The sequence below is a fragment of the Pinus tabuliformis genome, chromosome 7 (genome assembly GCF_031772625.1).
Source record: "Pinus tabuliformis cultivar Carrire ecotype Pingquan chromosome 7, CPIR1, whole genome shotgun sequence".
In the NCBI taxonomy this organism is placed as follows: domain Eukaryota; kingdom Viridiplantae; phylum Streptophyta; class Pinopsida; order Pinales; family Pinaceae; genus Pinus; species Pinus tabuliformis.
In genome coordinates, this window is record NC_142293.1 from 1,459,195,417 (window position 1) to 1,459,216,236 (window position 20,820).

A 20,820-nucleotide genomic window follows, 5' to 3' on the forward strand; every position below is an offset into this window, starting at 1 on the left:
AGGTGCTCTTTCCAACTATGGTTGAAGATTAGAATTTCATCCAAACAGACCACCACGAATGAGTTGGTGAAGACTCACAAGATGTCGTCCATCAACCTCATGAAGGTTGAGAAGGAATTTGTTAGCCTGAAAGACATGACTAGCCATTTGAAAAGGCCTTCCTTGAATTTGAAGTCAGTTTTCCACACATCAGTGGGTTCAATCAGTGCTAATAAACATAACTAAACATTAAAATCATTTTTAATATTAAATAATGAAGAGTGAAACATTTAAATATTACAAACACTGTAAATACTAAATACTAAAACTTTAATAATAAATAAAAATTATTAAAAAAATATTTAAAATATTAAATAATAAATATTACAAATATTAAATAATCAAGATTGTTGACCATTTAAAGGAAAGAATTGGAATTGGTAGCTTCCTAGATCCATAGAATTAAGCCTTGAAAATTTGTTGTTTGAGTAAAAAAGATTGGCAAATTGATTAGGTCAATGGAACAAGTTGCTAGAGGATTGTTTTGCTCCAATATTAAATATTTTCAATTCATTTAGTGAACTAAGCTTACGAGGCAGAGAAACCCATGAATTGCTTTTAGTCTTGAGTGCATTAGAGCAACTTGAGGCAATAAACTAATCGGTAAGCAGCGAGAAAAATGGTTTATAAGGAGTGAGATTCACACGATAATCCAACATTCACACGATAATCCAACATATCCCTCGTACCTTTGTAGCTAATGGAGTACATTACATACACATTAGCCTAAGGAAATATTTTTTGTTTATTTTTTTGACGAAGTATAGTTGCATTTCAAAAGAAACTCTTTAGATAAAAATAATGTTAAAAAAGAAAAAGGACAATAACAAGACATTTTTCAATCGTAACTTGAGACCATGAATTTTGAGCCAATCTTCACGGGAGACTATGATTTTTGAGCTATCTCACTGGATTGGTTCTAGGCCAATACCAAAACAATTTGGTAGGGTGTTTTGTTTTGAGTTAACTATTTTCAAATATGGTATCATGTGCGTCTTATTGGGTTGGTAACGTCGGAACCGAGATGGGTTGGGCCTCTAAAAATAGTGGTCGATCGAATTCTTACAATTGGCCTTTAATGTTTTTTTTCTTCTACCTTCCAATTTGTGTGGGAACACTCATTATTACTCAATTTTTCTTTTCGCTTTCTTTTTTTGTTTTTTAGAAAGGAGTAATTCAAAAGGAAAAATATAAGAAAATATTTGTTGTATGTTAAAAATGTAGTGTTTTTAGTTAACATCTATATAGGTATTTGTGAGTGAGAAGGTGGGTAGAGAATGCGTAAGGGATATAAAATATATAATAAATTATGTGATGTGGTTTTTGCTTCCACCTCCCAATTTGTGTTGAAATACCTATTATTATTCAAAATTTTACTTGGAGCTTTCATTTTCATTGCCATTTTCACTACTAAAAACACACCTTACTCATTGGTCCATGTATTGATTTGCTTCAATGTTATGACATATGAATGGCAACATTAGAGTGTAGATAAGGGGCATTGTGTGGGTAGTTGTCTTGCCTTAGAAGGAAAAGGGGTACTGTGGGCTTAGTTACCATGTTCCATATGAAAACCTAAGCAATCATATTAGTTTAAGTTTTAGCTTGATCAAGTAAAGGCAAAGTTAGTTTCTCATTTTAACAACGCTTCCTCAAAGGTTCTTTATAAAATGAAAGTTATAATTTGCATAAATGTGAGTGAGTGGATAGTAGTCAAACACCTAGAAAAGATCACTCAACTTTGCACATGGTAGGACCTTTGCAATAGCTTATAGTTATAAGTAGTCCACAAGATCCATTCTAATCGAAGATTGTATAGTTAAATTACTAGCGAAAGCATAAAGCATCGACCAAATCTAAGGAATTTGGTACAGTGGATATGTCAAAAACCGAGTGAACAACAAACATGGCTACTACCTTTTCGAACTCCAAAGATTAGGGTGAACTCTATATGTTAATTATATATCATACGGAAATTGAAGTGCCTCCGTTTTTAAATCACCTAAATTAGATGGAATTTGTCTTGTCCACAAAGTAGTTGAAATAGAGATCCAAATATGCAAGAATTGGTAGCTTCCTCAAATTTTGTTGTTGTTGATGATGATGATGATGGTTAACATCCACTGAGACCAAATTGGTCTATCGGACCTATAATTTTCTTAGTTTTTAATTATCTGGCTACTCGTCTTTCTTGGCGAGATTGGTGTTGTAGCTTTCTTTTTTTTTCTCTACGGTCTTCCAACTTCATTTATCTTGCATCTCCTTCATCTCTTCTGGTTCTTGGGACATTGGTGTCTTAGCTTCGTGATCTATTGTGTTCGTCCTTTTGAAGATAGTCAGAGAAGAAGTTTGGTCTAAGAGATCTACTTTGTTGTTAAATGAAGATTTATTTTGTGCAGTATTCGAATCCTCATAATTGTTGATTTGTTGGGCGAGACTTTCTGTCTGCTTGTCTTGAGAGTTGTTTCTTTCTTGCCCGATTTCTTGTGATTCAGAGCTTTCTCTAGAGTATTCTTCTTTGAGTGGTAGAGATTTGTAAATTGTTTCCATAATATATGCCAATGAACAATATGTTGGAGGATTGTTTTGCTCCAATATTCAATTTTTTCAATTCATTTAGTGAACTAAGCTATGAGGCAGATGGCCCATGAATTGATTTTAACCTTCCGTCCATTAGAGCAATTTGAGTAAACAACTCGATCTCCGAAGGAAAATTGTTAGAAAATTGGTTTATAAGGAGTTCAATCCATCCCTTACCATTTTCTCCAATTGAAAGTTTTGTAGGGAATATATCCCTTGCATAATGTATTATTAAACATTTGTGGCAAATGAATCACATTGCATTTGAATTAACCAAAGGAAGTATCCCTTTTGCTAACAAAATAAGTTGCATTTAAAAAAACTATCTTAGATTAAAATAATGGAAAAAGGGACAATAACAATATATTTTTTTTCAATCTTAACGTGAGCTAGCTTATTGAATTGGTCGTAGGCCAAGACTAGGACCAGTGAGGGTTTTTTTATTTTATTTTTTATTTGTTCTATAATATTATTTATATATTTGTTTTGTTTGTTGTTTTGTTTAGTTTTATATTTATATATATTTTCGAGTCAACCATTTTCAAAGATGGTATTGCGTTTTATTGGGTTTTACATAACTTTGGTTGGTCCTTGTTGGTCCTGTAAGGAGGATTATAAATGATGTTTTTCCTCGTATAGAAAGAAAAATGAGGTTATAGATTTTATGGTTATAATAAAGAATTTTGAAGCTTTTGAAGTTTACATTTTTAATGGTATTATAATGTTTATTTATAATGAGTAATTAAAAAGGGAATAATATAGGAAAATATATGTTGTATGGTAAAAAGTTAGTGTTTTTAGTGGTTAGTATTTAAATAGGTATTTGTGGGTGGTGGGTAGCCAATGAATAAGCCATATAAAACATGTAATATCATTTGACATTTTTTTTAACTGAAACTTTATTGAGTGTTTTTCTTTTTTCTTCTTTTCTCTTTACCTTCTTTATTATTGAAAACTCACCAATCTCATTGGTCCATTGCATTGATTTGTTCTAGAGCTATGACAGAAGAATAACAACAATTTAGTGTGAACAAGGGTCTATTGTTGCTAGCGAACCACAAATGACCAACCACATCATTGAGATTCTCCCCTCTTCATTGATAACCCTAGCATTGAGGTAATCATTCTCTTTAAAATATCTTGAGTTCTTATTACTATCTTGATTGAAAGTTTTTTTAAATGAAGGATGCTTCAACCTATTGCTGTTTTAATAAAATAGGCAAATACGGATGGTATTGTGTGGGTCTTTTTATTTTTTATTTTCTCTCTTCTCCAATAGATGTTAACTAATTTGGTAAGTTGGATAGGTTAAAAATAAGGTTCCCCCATTGGGAATTTCTCATTCAATCAAAAGTCATGAGAGATAAATCCCTCTTAAGACTACTTGACTAGATTAACTATTATTCCCTCACATTTATGCACTTGAAAAAAAATCTTATTGGTTGTGCCTTCTTTGACCTTTGTCATTTCACTAAAAGGCTTCTTTGACCTCAAAAAAGTAGTTGATGGGCTTGACCTCGTTCCTCCCATTCATTGTATAAAGCCGTTGAATGTTAATTGGATGGTTGAGAAGCAAATATACTACGTTGGTTGAGTTGGGGGTCAATGTTATTCATCCACTCAATTAGGTGGATGGGTTCATTTATAAGTTATTGAAGTGATGGCATGAAAATCACCCAAGCATAGAAAGAACGATCAATTCCAATGTTTTATCCCCCAGTCATCTCACTCATCTCTTAGCTTGAGTGACATTGTCAATAGAAAATTGCCTCTAACTTATCATAGAGAGAAGAAATTTAACCTTTCTATTCATGAATAAGATATTATTTTTTATTCCCCCTTTTTGAGCTTTATTCAATAAGCTTGGATGATATCATCCCACAATACTATAGCTATCATTTCTAAATGGATGTCGACCAAACTTGCCATTGGAAAGAAAGAGAGACCATATTGGCATGTTCAAGCCTTCATTATAGATGATGCTATTGCCGAAATTGAAGCATTAAGATGATGTGTTTATTATTTTTGTAAGAGACAAAAATTATTGTTAATGTATCTCCTCTCTAAAAATTATGTTATTCTAGGTCTTCAATCAAGTGTATAATATTATTATCTATGGCATGTCTTGCGTGCATGGTTGGAGAATGTTAGAAATAAAGTCCAAGGGAAAACCCAATCCACATTTTTTGAGCTTTAAGAGAAATTATGTGCACATGTCAAGATAATGAATTTTTAAGAAAGTTGAAAAGTTATTTTAAGAATTCAATGAACATAAAGAGTTTTTGGAGTATTTTAAAACCACTTGGTTAGTTAACAACAAAATATGCAAGTTTCTTGTAAGGGGCTTTAATGACTCTATTTTTCATGTCATATGTATTGTTGTTAATGCATAACTAATAAATTTCTTTCTACAGATATGTGAGCAAAAGCGTACATAAATGTTTCACTCCAATCAAGATACAAACAATGCAATTGAATATTACCATTGGCATACAAAGGAAAGGTACCTAAGTGAAAAGAACAATGCATGCCATAGATGGGTTGATTGGTTAATTTATGTGTTGTTAACAAAAGTGGTATTATATTACAATCATATGCAACATTTAAAAGAAGTTGGTTTTGTACGACCCAAAAAAATTGATGAACAATTGAATTGATGAACAATCTCAAATGAAGATTGTGTATGCAACATTTAAAAGAAGCTGGTTTTGTACGACCCAGAAAAATTGAGGAACAATTGAATTCATTCAAGTGTAGAGCTAACCAAATCTCAAATGAAGATTGTGTGCCTCATGAAAAGATTAACGATGATTATTGGGTTCATAGCCAAAATAAGGATACCCATGATATTTTCTATAATGTAATTTTTGTAGCAATTTCAATTTGGAAATGCACTTGGGAGTGCTAAAAGTGACTTGTAGACCAATTTTCTAGATCAACGATGATGATATTTTTCCATTATGTCATCTCTATGGGCATGAATTTTCATTATGTATGTTGGGAATGAAGATCCATTTTGTAGAAAAGAAAAATTTGCAGTTGAACAAATTTTGAAAACAAATACATGAATTTGAACTTGTGAATATGACAATGTTTTAATTGACTTTTAAATTCATGATGTGGATTTGATGTTATATTCTATTAATGTTACATTATTTTTTATAAATGTAATGAGAATGGATTTATTTATTTTTATTTACAAATTATCAAATCTGCAAGTTAAGGTACTTATACACCCTGCTTTGACTCATAATAGCGGTACATATATAATAGCGGTGATAATACACCCTGCTTTGACTCATTCCCTTCAATTTACTTATTGGGTGGGGGGCCTGGTCGAGCGTTAAAACCCTACTAATTTGGCCCCACGAGGAGGCGGAGGTTACCCTCACCATATGAATAGTGAGTCGATGGCGGGCCTTTGGTCGCTTTTTTCGTTCCTCTCCTCTCCTCTCCCTTGAAAGCCCTAATAAACATTTTCACCTTGCTCTCCTAACGTCAAGCAAGCCCCTACCGGTCCTTCCAACCAAACATCCAAGAACCTTCTGGCTTCTGACACCGCATTCTACGCTTCGCCCGCCCTTATCGAATCGAAAAGAAACGGCATCGAAAGCCCTAATAAACATTTTCACCTTGCTCTCCTAACGTCAAGCAAGCCCCTACCGGTCCTTCCAACCAAACATCCAAGAACCTTCTGACACCGCATTCTACGCTTCGCCCTTATCGAGATTGGATGTTGCATGCATGGACTAACATATCATTACCATGGAACTTTGTGTAGTTATAATAATAGATGAAGTACATGAATTTTGTGTGTATATATATATATATATATTGAATTTATCAAAAAAGGACTAAAGTTTTAAAGTACAATATACATGTCTTATAATAAAATTTGCAAAAATAGATAAAGATTTGAGCTTTTACCATTTCAATACTAACATTTAAGGATGGAAATTTATTTATTATTTAAGATATATATATGTTTCTCTTTCTTTTATATATATTTTAAAATTCCTTTATTTATCTATGGTGGGAAGAAAAGAATAAGAGCACAAAAAGTATGTATAGTGAGAATACAAAAATTAAATATGTATGCATAGTGAGAGTGCAACAAAGAAAATGTACACGTGTAAAAACACAAAACATGCATTTAAGTGTGGTAGCTTTATAATTTATTTGATTTTTTTCTTTCGAACTTGAGCATAAATATAATGTTAAAGTGTTTTAATTGTGATAAGAAACAAAAGGGGTTGCTTAGTAAGTTTTTTCACTCATAACACAAACTATCTTAACATAAAATCAAATTGAATTGGTCCAAATTTTATTATAAATATTTTTTTTGTTTATTATTATTATTATTTTTGTTTTGTTTTTTGTATATTTGAAATTTATGGATGTACTTCTTTTACCTTAAGTGTTAATACAACAATTAACATTTAACACAACCATATCATGCAATATCAAACAAGTTATCCTTAAGTATCAAGCACATCATCTTTATCGAACGTGCTAATCTTTAAATATCTAACAAATCATCCTTATTAAATTACCATGTCATCTTTAAATATCTAACAAATCATCCTTATTAAATTACTGTAATAAAAAAATAATCGGAAGATTCTATATCTTGATCTTTTATCGACCTTCATAAGCCATAAGTAAGATATTGGGCAAGTAATTATGACAAAACTAAAGTCATAAGTATGATATTGGGCAAGTAATTATGACAAAACTAAGTTGTTTTTTGAGAGCAAACTAAGTTTTCCATATTCTATTATATTTTTTCAAATACTATAAGTCAAGTTAAATCTATGATTAATGTCGACTCCAAAATATTTATATGAAAGAAAAATACAATCATGTACACAATAAAGATCATATACACTAACTAAATAATAGTTTCATAAATAACCTTATATTAAATTTTCCTAAAACAATATGACTTCAAAAAAAATTAAGGCAAACTAATTTACATAGGAAAAGTCTAATTTGGTGACAATACAATTTTAATTAGGTCTCAAAAAGAAAACATTAAATAATTCAAAATAAAATATATGAAAAATTAGGTGAAAAAAAACATCAAATAATTTAATTCAAAATTTATAAAAGGATCGCGAGTAAAACAAAGATATTAAAAAAACTTGGAAAGATGGGGAATCTTCACGTTTCATTGAGCAACATTTAGTGATTGGTCCTAAAGGCACTGTTATGGACCTCACAAAATTTTTAATTGAATAACTTGCAACATTCTACATGCCTGTGCAAAATTATCTTGTATGAAAAAAAAACTAATAAATCAATATTAGATTATTTAAATGAAAGCAAATATTATCTAATTTATTTTATTATTGTAATAAATTTTCAATTATTAAAATTAGTTTTCAAGTAATGTAACGATGGTAGATTTTCTTTCATGTTAATATTTTATTTTTTTCAAAAGAAAAAAAACACTTTCTATTAATAATCAGAGAACGTACATTGACAGAGAGGAAATCTCATTGATGGCTTTGTGAAAGCTAAAGCAACAATCAAGAACTGTATCTAATACATTTGATCTCTAATATGTAATAGGATACATTATAGAGAGATGAAAATTGTACAGAGTTGTCTCGTTACAATGTTCATAACATAGAGGTATTTTGCACAAAAAGGGAACAGAGTGCAAGATGTACAATAAAATGCCAAAAGTTAGATCAAAATATACCAAGACCTATGATAAGTTTCAGAGGCAAAAAAAAATGGAATTTTATCTTAAGAGTGTTCGAAATTCGTTCTTCCTTGGAGAGGCGATCCACTTCACCATTTTCACTCCGATAAAGGAGTGTGATGGAGACATAGTGGAACTCCATGAGCGGGTTGTTGATTATGCATTTCAAGGTGTGGAGGTTAGGAGATTCTAGGGAGCCTCAATCATTTGCCTAGTTGATGATAGATTTTGAGTTTCCAAAAATTGTAAAAACTCTAATGTCAAGCCAAGAAGCTTAGTGTAAGACCCCCAAAGAGTTAGTAATTCAACGCAGGTATTAGTTCCAATTCCACAGTGCCAATGAAACCTATAGAAACTCCGAGGTCCTGAATGGATGACCATGCCACAACCACAAAGGTCAAAAGAGGAGGCCTTGTCAAAGACGCCAACTGGGTAAGAGGACCAACTTTTTTGAGGTGGAGAGGGACATTTAGAGACCAATGACTTCAATGGAGAGTACTAAAGATAGAAAGAGAAGATTCTACAATTGGTTTTTGAGATGTCGAGCTTCACATGCTTAAAGATGAGAGACTTTCTGGGGCGCAAAATCCCTCAGGATGATAAAGAAGGCTAGTGTTTTGTGTTGAGGGTGATCTAGATGAATGTCAAAGGAGTCCCAATCTGCAGAGGATTTTGTCAGTTGTAGTGCATGTGTCCAGATAGAAGAGCCAAATGGGTAGTGGAGGAAGAGGTGGTTGATGTCCTCTCCAGCTGATAAGGAAAGGCCAATGAAGAGAGGAGTGATATATTGCTTGCAGGTTGGAAGATTATCTGATATGCTTCATTTACGATTACCTTTCTCTGTTGTGAGCCAAGGAACTAGATAAACTTGTTTGCTTTTGTGGATAGGACAATCCCAGATAGTTTAAGATTTGAAATGTATGCTGACCATTCTCGAATCAGAGGGACTGAAATTTCTAGCTCTGCAGCGTCTCTCTAACGTGCAGTGGTAGGAGAGGATAGATTTTCATTTTCTTTGTCATTCATCACAAAAATGCCTTGATTTTGCAAAAAAAAATAATGAGTTGAGATAATAGATGTGGACTTGTTATGCTTGAGAGGGGGTCCAGGCCAATATTTGAAGTGGATCCCATACCAACATCCCATTTCAGGGTCCCAAAAAACTAGTGCTTAGTGAGGAGGAGGTTGCGACACGCAATCGAAAAGTTGGGAGGGTTCGGAGCACCAACACAAAGCCATTCGATAAGATCTCTGTTCTAGAGGCACGTCGACCCAGATAAGTCGTTCTTGGGGACAAGACCGACCTCCCTAGTATCTAATGATATCTAGCGACAAACAAACCAAACAAATTCTATCTTTCTCTAAATATGCAATTTATAGATAAAGACAAACAAGTGTTTTAGGCCTACCTTGGGTCCAGTGCAAGTTTGTGGAAGCCACGCTCCGTCGATCCAAATGAGCTCCCTTATAAAGAATCTGCAAACAAAAACAAAGCACACACATTAAATAACACCTAAAAAGCCAATATAATAAAGCATACTTATCATGATGATCAAGGAATTCATGAAACAAATCACATAAGACAATTTGTTGAGAAAAATGAATCCGATTGTATTAACTTTAATCAAAGAAGAACTTTACAACCTTGGTGCCTTGATGCTGTACAAGCTCCTCCCAAGGTCCATCAAGAATCTCCTCTACTTTGACAAGTTTCACTCTCTTCCCAATGAAGCCAAAAGGTATGTAATCTCTGCTCTCAAGCTTAACTAGGAAGTCTCAATTCTGACAACATTTACTCTAAAAAATGTTCAGCTTCTAACCTCCCTAGCAACCAGCCCAATGCCTTAATTTATAGTGCAATGGAGGGAAGTTACTAGGTCCACCTTCAAAGGGATAAAGCCCTCGTTCAAAGGGATAAGCTCCTCTCATCAAAGGATTAGCTCCTTCAGTTTTGGGATGCATGAACCACCTAGGAGTGAACCATCAACGTCTAGATTCCTTCTATAATTATCTAGAATTAACCACAAGTGAGTTTTTAAGAATAAACTTGTGCTTTTTTGACTTTCACAGGGGTCCGCACCCACTCCTTTAGAGACAGAGCGGGCAGGTCCGCAGGTAACATGAACAAGGGGTACGGGACCGCAGGCAACAGTGAGAGAAAGTGCAGAACCAAAGCTTTATTAATTTTTAAGGTCTTTCTCTCATTTTCAAAGCTTGACATGAAGAACTGAGGTTTGAGACTTGCTAAGGAGGATAGTATGAATGATGATAGACCCATACTGACTGCAAATAGTCATGGTGACAATATTTTGTGTAACAGATTGCCCCATAAAGTGCGAACTCTGTAGTAGATGAGGATTTCATTTATCATCTAAGAAGAGTGAAGTACTTTATCATTTCGAGGATCATCTTGTGGAGAGCCGGGTTGGAACCTATAAAAACATTCAATACAAAATATATATATGAGATCATATCATTGCTGAGGTAGGCATTCCCATACTCAGATCAAAACTGACTAGAAAACTAACTACTGCTCTGATATATGAATGATCTTGTAATACATCACAAGTATAGACACATGTAGACACAGTGTGGACGCAGCCATTTGTTTATGAATAGTCCACTGTATAATGAATACAAAATTCCTCGCAGTCTGGATGGTGGAAACTAGATCCAGAGTCTTGATTTCTACTTCCCGAAATAGTACGATTCTATCCATGTGAATGAATATGTCGAAGTCGAACATGGTAGAAACCACTTGATTACTAGTCAATGATGTAAACTGTTAACAAGTGTGAGAGAAACCACCAGTAATGTCAATGGCTCTCAAAGTACTTAGTACAATCCATGAGATGTGAATAGATGTGTTGATGTCGAACATGTCACGAAATCCTTTGATTGAAGGTTAATGATGCAACCTATCGTCGAAGGAGAGAAACCTGCCATTGAGACATGTAGATCCTAAGGTACTGACGTTTTCTAGATCATCTTTCTAGATAATGCGCTGAAGTCGATAGAAAGCGATTCATCGTAGGCAAGCCCACAACACGAAATCATAGATCAAGTTTGAAGAAATTTAGTTGCAAGGACTGACTCAGGGATGGTCAAGATGGATGACAGATATTTTGCAGATGAATGGTTTATTTGCATTGACCTCTTGAACACATAACGACACAGCAGATAGTTTAGTGACAATTGACCCAAAGTTAATACCCAAAAACCCACTGAAGACTTTCAATATGGTTTGATCAACTGTTAGGCAAAGCATTTCTCAACCCAGGGGAATAAAAAGTGTCGTGTTCAAGAGTGGTTACAAAGTATGACAAACAGACTCATTTTTCTCTCTTTTCCCCCACCATTTCTGGCAAGTACCTCTTTATTTTTGACAAGCTTGAGGAGGATAACATTTGCTTGATTATAACCTCATCCTTCGAATGAGTCCAACTTAGTTTAAATTCGAACCCTAAGAAGGAGTGGTCCGTCCTTGTTTGTAATTGAACAGGTCCTTTACTGTTAAATTTTAACGAGTCCAGTATTGGAGAAACTCGGCATTTTTCAATTTTAGAGAGTCTGAAAAAACTCAAGAAAACTCCATGGTTTTCATTTTTCGTAAATTTGTGTCTCCCAAGCCCGAAAAAGTATAAAATAATACTTGAGAGAACTGTTTGATCATTACGACCAAGGAGTACTTTTCATAATTAGTGCCTCTGATCCGAAAAAGTAGAAAAGCGATCAATGACACGTCGTGTAATAACCAATATAGAATTTGAAACGACAAAAATCCGACAATCTTTTCATGTTTTTACGGTCAGAAAAGGGCTGTAAGTGGACCATCTTTTTAGTTATGTTTTAATGAGCTTAAAAAGAAAAACTCGGGAATATTTTCATATTTTAGGAGTCAGAAAAGAGATTAAAGGTGACTAATGTTTTTTTGTAAAAAATGATCAATTTTGCCTGAAAAATTCGTTATCTTGCACAAAAACTCAAACATTACTCATACCTATTTAAAATAGATAAAAATGCTTTAAAAGTTACCTCTTTAAAGTGAAAAATAAACAAATTAAGAATTCATTTATTCAAAAAAGCTTATAAAAAGGGCTTTCGTAAATTCATTTTTACCGTTTGACTTCAGAGTGAGAAAATAGAGCTTTTGGTCAGAAACTTTCCGTGAAGATTGTGGAAAATCCGTCCGTTGGAATCGAACGCCATCTCCTCGAGGTAATCCACATTATCCTACTCTTTTATCTCATCCGTTTGAAAATTGTTTTTAGGGCTTTATTTTGTCTTTTAGGAAATTTTTTAGATTAAAACCCGCCCGCGGGGGTCCGTAGGCATAACACAGGAAACCCGCAGACCCCGACTTTTTCGTAAAAGGAAAAAAGTCAGGGGCCCGCACCTGCCGTGAAGATAAAGTGCGGAGCCACGCACTGTCTCTAACAGAGAGGGTGCCGTCCCCGCAGCAAAGGTTTTTAAATCTAAATTTTTCAAATTCCACCCAAAAATTTTGCTTTTAGATATTCTAATCCACCTTTTTTATTGAATGTAGGGTATACATCATGCTTGATTGGCGAGAACAGGAGCACGAGGATGTCGATCTCGCCGCGATTAATCATCAACCTTCGATTGATGCATTGAAGGCATGCGATTTATACAAATTCTAGGCCATACCTGGCATGAGAGCCTAAGTGGACTTTCTGCAGTGGCTGGTAGACAGGTGGAACATACAGGACCAATGCTTCTTTATTGGTGGCCACCAGCTCGAAATGGAGCCGGAAGACATTTACTTTTTGACTGGTTTTCCTACGAGAGGTGAACATTTGACTCTATTCGGGACTAGGCCAGGTGGCCAATCTGTCGATAGCCTTCGGCTAGAGTTCTGTAACAACCAAACTAGAGACAAAGGGATAGATATCAAAACCATATCCCTTCCTGAACTGAAAGTGATTTTGTTTACTGTTACCAGGGTCTGCGGAAGCGCAACACTACATATAGCCACTGGATCCCAAATGCGGATGGCAGTGGACTGCTTTCTAGGCACCATCTTCAACTAGTATGAGGCTGTGTTGGCTAATATAAAAGACCAACTGACTAGAGCAAAGAACGAACAACTGAAGACCTTTGGATATGGTGCTTTAGTTGTGAGCTTTGGTCTGGAGAGGGTTCCAATGTTGGTCCCACAACATCTTACCGTTGGAGCTGGACTTCCCCGAGAGCCCAAACTGATGCGTTGGGTTGTAGTTATGGCCCGTCATCTTGAGGAGGGAACATAAGTCGTTCGATTCACTCCTGAGTATTTTCATTGGTTGGAGAACCAAGTTTTTGCTATTCAGGGCTTTCCTTATGCTGGGGTAGATTATCATGGTGACCCAGACATGGCTCTTCCACCAGGAGAGCAATGGGATGACTCAGGTAAAATCATTTTCAACATTTTCTAATTTAATTTTTGTTTTTTGTTTTTATCTCGTCCCAAAATTGATAGTAAAAGTTTCAAATGCAGATGTAGGCCCACAGTGATCAGCCACTCTCGGGCCCTATGATAGCAAACAACCAGCTGCAACAGCACCAGCCCCACAGGACAAATCTACAGAGACCTTGGCCAAATTGGAGAGTTATCTAGAGTGTTTGACAACATACATTCCGGAGACCAGCATAGATGACATTCCTCTTAGGCTATAGTGCTATGTGATTGGGGTCCCATGACCTTTCAGGAGGTTCCTTTGTAGGGTGGCTCATACAGTGGTTTCTTATCGTGATCATCACCAGTGATAGGATGATTGCCTGTTGTAGACACATATGACATTTTTTTCTTTTTGTACTATCATTTTTGCCGATCATAAGGTGTTTTCAACCTATGAACGAAGACGACGTATATTTGACACACTTCTATGCTATACTATATCACCATTACCGGCTTATATTGTAAAACATGTTATGAAATGTTTTTAAATTTACTTGTATGATTATTGCAAATGTCTACTTAACATTCGAGAAGCAATTGCATCTGCTAATGTATTTAAATATCTTGGAATACGCTGATATTCAATATAGTCAAATTCACGTTCCAAGAGACAAACTCTCAAAAATAATCTCAATAACACTGGATTTCTAATGGCATATACTCTATTAAGCTGCAATACAACGAGTTCAGAATCTAACCTCACTATCAAACTCCGAATCCCAAATGAGATAGATTCAGATAATAACTCAATCACTGCACTATACTCGGCAATGTTGTTCCTTGTTTGATTGAGGCTTACCCCATGCATAGATACCAACTCGTCAGAGGGAAAATAGATAACCCAAGTTGCGGAAGAAATGTTCCCTGTATTACGACAAGCACCATCAGCAAAACCAATGTATGTTTGGAGAGACGTCGACATCTGCAATATCAAGAGTAAAATCAAGATAAGTAGGGAAAATGACAAAAAACGCTCTCTAAGCTAAGCATACTTTTTAATCTAAAACACACCAGCTAGAAAGAAAACTATCATAACTAAAAATCTCCACACCTAGATTTAAGCATAATACCTCTTCAGGTAAAGAGCATTTCTGGGTTTACCTAAAGAGACCCCGTCAAAGTCTACCAATTCATAAGCCCCTTTTGCCAGCTTTCGCTTAACAACCTAAGGACCATGCCACATGGGTACGAATTTTCCTGCGCCTAATTTATCATCTGCTTGATCATACAATAAAACTAGGTCTCCTTCCGAAAAATTTCGAGGGGTAACATTTCGATCATAATGAGATTTAATACATTTGGCATGAGTTTCGATTGCTAATGCAGCGTCACGTCGATTCTCATCTAGCTGAGCCAAGTATAACAAACGTTTTTCCTCTTCGGAAGTGGCTGGAAGTAATTCGATGGCCATTTGCAATGACGAGATTTCACATTCAATGGGTAACACAGCTTCCAGACCATAAACTAGTTGGAAAGGAGTGAAATCGGTTGACGTTTTTACTGAGGTTCGATATGCCCAAAGCATTGAAAATAACATGTTATGCCAATTCGACCTATGAATCCCAATGATTCGTCAGATCATGATGACTAGAAATTTGTTGATGGCTTCAACCAGACCATTAGCCTGTGGATAATATAGAGTTGAACTATCGTGACGCAGGCCAAGTTGGTCTGTAAGTTCAGTCATCATAATGTTTCGAAAATGATGCCCATGATCAGTGATAATCACTTGTGGAACACCAAACCTAGCAATTATATGATTGAACATGAAAATTGCAGTAGTTTTGCCGTCTGCCTAAAATGTAGGCATTGCCTGGGGCCCACTTGGTAAAATAATCTATCGCAAGGATGATATACGCATGCCCCCCGACCGAGTGAAGTAATAAAATCGACACCCCATTTCGCAAAAAGACCGACGGCAAATATAGGGTGGAGAGGAGCAGGTGGAGCACGCATCTTTCGATAAAAAATTTGGCAGTTGTGGCATTTTCGGACCGCGTTAATACAATCTTTAAACAAAGACGGCCAGAAATAGCCAGCGCGCAATATATTTTGGGCTGTGGCAAAACCAGACATATGACCGCCACATGATCCAGAGTGACAGTCATTTAGAACCCTTTTAGGTTCCTCATGAGTTAAATAACGTCGGAAAACAGAGTCCGCCCCTCGATGATAAAGTGTATCTCCAATAATTTTGAATTTTTGGGACTGGAATCGTATTTTTCGACGCTCTGATCTTGAAATTTCGGGCCATAAGGATTGGGTCTGGAGATAAACGATGATATCTCCATACCATGGATCTAAAGTGCTGATTAGAAACAAGGATTCGTCCGCAATGGGCTCCTCCGCCACAGTTTCCGTGTCAGCACGCGGGAAGTCACACATCAACTCCGTAAAAACTAAAGATTTCTTCGACTTAGACTTTTCAAATTCCAAGTCGAACAAAATATAGATCATAGGGTTGCAATCGGAAATTACTGTAGTTTTGCGTAGTAAAATGTAATGACGAAAACGTTGGACAACTTGAACAGTTGCCAATGCCAATTTTTCCACATGCGAATATTTTAGCTCAATTGGATTTAAAGTTCAACTAAGGTAATATATCACATGTTCACTACCGAATTCATCTTCCTGAAATAACACCATTCCAATGGTGGAATGCGAGGTGGCGAGATACAAGAAGTAGTCCTGGTTGTAGTTGGGAGGATGCAATAACGGTGCATGGGTCAACACGTGTTTTAGTGCATCAAAAGATTTGTCAGCTATCTCATCCCAAAAGAATGGAGTATTCTGTTTCAACAACCGGGGAAAACCCTTTGTGATCTCGGCGTAGTTAGGAATGAATCGACGTAAAAAGTTTGCTTTCCCTTGCAAACTTTGGAGTTGGCGAAGACTCGAAGGAGGAGGCAATTTGACAATAGCTTCAACTGTCGAGGGATCGACGCGAATGTCGACTTTCGAAACAACAAACCCCAGTAACCGACTCGTTTCTATACATAGAACACACTTGTGTGGATTCAACCTAATTCGATAATGCCTACACCTCATAAAGATTGCTCGTAAATGGATGAGATGATCAGCTCGATGTAATGAATGAGCAGGTAAATCATCGAGATAGGGTTGCACAATGTGCTTGATGTCATGAAAAGCGTAAGACATGGCTATTTGAAAAGTTGCCCTGGCGTTCTTGAGCCCGAAAGGTAATTTGCAATAAGCAAATGTCCCCCATGGACAAATGAAAGCCGGTTTTGGTTGATCAGTAGGTAGAATATTTATTTGATTGTATCCGGAAAAACCATCCATAAAGGAGAATATTTCACTGCCGGCACAATCATCAATGATTTGATCTATATAGGGAGTTGGGTAATTGTCTTTTGGACAGGCTCGATTAATATCCCTATAATCGATACATATTCTTATTGTTCCTTGCTTTTTGTTAACAGGAATAATATTCGATACCCAATCCGTTAACGGAATTGAATAAATGAAACCTGCTTTAAGTAATTTTTCAACTTCTGCTTTAATGGCAGCAGCTTTTCGTGGGTGGATCTGACGCAAACGTTGCTGGACGGGTTTAGCGTCCGGGTAAGTTTTGATTTCATGAACAACAATTGTTGGGTCATTCCCTGGAATTTCCTCATATGACCAGGCAAACACGTCGTGGAATTCTTGAAATAGGGCCTTATATGTTTGAATTTCATCTTCCATACAAGAGACACCTATATGAATGTATTCAACAATTCCAAGCTTAACCGAAATGTCAATAGGAATAGTTTGAGAAATGTTTCCCAAATTTAACTCAGAATCATGATTTTTCATTGGGTTTTGAGGTTCCTTGACATATTCAGTTGTAAAAATAGATGAAAAATCATTTTCAAAGCGATCAATCTCAGGTAAAAACAAAGATCTATGATGAAGATCCTCCCATGGTAAATCATCAACACATAGGATCTCACGAATTTGCTCATTAGTGTGAACAAGTTCGGAAAATGTTATTTAATCTGAGTTTGATGTTGAAAGTGATTCTTCATGGACCACATCCATTAAGTCAATTTCGGTTGAAGAAGGGTCGGAAAACGACTGCATCGCTTGATAAGCAATTTCATATGGACTCAAAGGCATAACATCACCAAATGAATCTATCTCAGATTCGGAAGGTACGATCCAAGAATCATCATAAATAATAGTGTCTGACGAAATCATATGAATGGTTGTAGTAGAAGATGATGCGTTGATAGGAGGAAAAGGAAAAGTTCCTAGCAAACTAGAATCTTTAACTAGTCCTACTCCAACATCCTTATACGAGATAGTTGTTTTTGCTAACATGCTGAATACTTTCAGAAGAGGCTGGGTCGGATGAAAAGTAAGTTAGCTGGTCTATAGTTATGATCTTTACATTACGAGGTAACTTTATAAGCCGAAAGACCGATGAAACAACAGCTGTCATAGCGTAAGACCAACTACGACCCAAGAGAAGGTTGTAATCTAGAGGGGCATCAACCACCTCCACATCTAGATTAACAGTTTTGCCTTCAACCCCTATAGGTAAATCCTGTAGAATTCCAAAAGGATGGAACCCACGACCATCAAAGGCCTTTAGAATCGTCGGGGATTGATTAAGTGTAGGAGAACCAAGCGATCTCCAACACTGGATCGACATAATACATGTTGAGGCTCCCTCATCAATCACAGTCCTATAACAAGGTTTGTTTTTTACTAACACTGGAATATGGAAAGCCATTTGATGAGGTAAGCGAGGTGTACTATTTTCTAGATCGAAAATTATAAGGTTTGAGTCCTGAACGTCAACAGCTCCTATAGCCGACAATAGCAATTTACGCTGTGCTGGATATGATTACAACACTTCCAAAGCCAACATTGCTAAAGGTGAAAGAGTTAAATATTCAACAATGTTATAGTTCTGAGCCGCTCTCGCATGTGGATTGAAAGCTAAATTTCGAAGTATACCCTTTGCGGGCGGTTTGATTACTAAGTCTGGGTTAGGTTTCTCGATCTGTAGTGGATCGGAACCGGGAGTTGAAGTTGATGGGTTCGAATTAGAGGATTCTACTTCCTTACCACCGACAGGACTTTTACTTCCATAATCTTGCGATTGAGTCACAATCCTAACATGGGACATCATCATTATGGGTTATTCGAAGGCATTTGAGGAAGAACCTATCATCTTACTGTCTTGACTAGGAAAAGGATCCTTCAAAATAGCAGGCATTTGGGAACCTTTGATGATTTTCGCAACCTCTGCACGACGAGGGCAGTCTCTTATAAAATGCTCTTCGTCACAAATGAGACAAGGATAATGAGGTTTGCGTTTATCATCAGTTGATTCCGTTTTTTCTGGTTTCTCTTTCGAATTTTTATTTGTTTTAGTTTTCTTCTTCCCTTTATTTTTACCGCCGGATTTTGATTTCGCCGTAGATGATTCTACAACATGAATATCGGCAGAAATTTCCACGAAAGAATCTCCTGTCGGGGAATCTGGTAAAGTTATGATAGGAGAAGAATTCTTGGAAGATTTCTTCTTACTTTTGGTATTAACTGTACCAATCATACCATCAACGGCATGAGACCCTGAAGGAGCTACAGTTATTTGATTTTGTTTAGGAAGGTCGGGGATTTTCTCGTGTAACGTACCTAACTGCGTATAAACTAAGTCAAGGTACTGAGCTTGAGCAATTACTTGCTCTTCAGTAACGACTCCTGCCTTAGCTACATCCTCAGTGATCTTTGGTAATAAATATTTTACAAACCATTCAGCTAAGATCTGATTCGGAATAAAAACTTTCACTAAACGCCATCGACGTCTCCATTCATGAATGTGATCTGAAATGTAAGTGGACGTTGACTGTTTTAATGAGGTTAATAATTCCGTGCCATTGTCATATTTGAATGGCAACTGAAAATGAGTTAAAAATGATGTATCTAAATGACTAAAGTTATAAAAAGTGGCTCGTGGTAATTCAATGTACCATTTGGCCGCAAGACCAATTAGAGTGCGTTGGAAAAGCCTTAAACGGATTGAATCATCTAAAATGGAGTTAGACGCACACCAGAGGTGATAAGTCATCACATGGTTTGACGGGTCCTCTCCTGATTTGCCTTCAAACTTAGGAATATCACTAGGCAACTTATTCGGCATTGGCGGCCAAAACGGAAGATAGTTAATTGGATCGTTCGTAAGGCGCAACAAGTCAGGCAAGTCCAAAGTTGCAATGAACGGTAACTGAAAATTAGAGTCCCTGAAACCTTGGGTCATGAGACTAGCCCCCGGAGGAGGATATCCAGGATAACTAGGAATTGGAATTGCATTTGGGATATTATATCCTCTCGGAAAACCATGATTAACCAGACCGTACTAGGGTTGTTGAGGTTGTTGATATGTATATCCAGGGTACGATTGATATTGATAGATTGGCTGCTGCACAGTAGGGCCGAATTGGTACTGTCCCTGGTACAGTTGATAAGTAAATTGAGGTTGACTTGCGACAACCGTACTTGGACCAAGTTGTCCTACCGGCATTTGAACCAAAGTTTGAATTGTGGATCTAGACTGAGGTAAATATGCTTGAGGGGTTGATACATGAACAGTAAAAACCGGAGCTGTCGATACTACAGAAGTAGGTGGGGTAGATTGAACAGATGTTGCAGTAGTTGCTGCAGTCATTTGAGGTGGAGTACGAGGCGTACTAGGCCCAGGCTGAGAAACTACAGAAGGTGCAGAAGTTTGAATAATAGACTGGACAGGTTGCTGGGGTGAACCAGAAACCAAAGGTTGTCCAATTTGAGATGACAACTGCACATTCGGTTGCAAGATCTGCTGAGATTGAGATGGATCCCACACTATGTTCATTCCAGGGTACGAACCCACAGCAGGTTGAGAATATTGAGGACCATAACCGGGTTGAGGGTAGGGTTGATAATTCAAAGGTACATTTCCAGCTCCTTGGACAAATGATTGACCAGAAGGTGGTTGGAAACCTTGAGTTGGGTACAGACCTTGAGGTTGATAACCTTG

General features: G+C 36.4%; 1 protein-coding gene across 2 annotated transcripts in view; it reads left to right on the forward strand.

The window, feature by feature from the left end:
- The window catches only part of LOC149253273 (uncharacterized), a 110,043-nt gene that overhangs the window by 53,450 nt on the left and 35,773 nt on the right, over positions 1-20,820 (forward strand). Inside the window, exon 3 of one of the 2 annotated variants that reach the window (XR_016266182.1) lies at positions 5,034-5,651. The exons of the other annotated variant lie outside the window; for it this stretch is intronic. The gene's annotated coding sequence lies outside the window, so the exon portion shown is untranslated. Of the gene's footprint in view, positions 1-5,033; positions 5,652-20,820 lie in introns of those variants that run through there. 2 annotated transcript variants of the gene reach the window in all.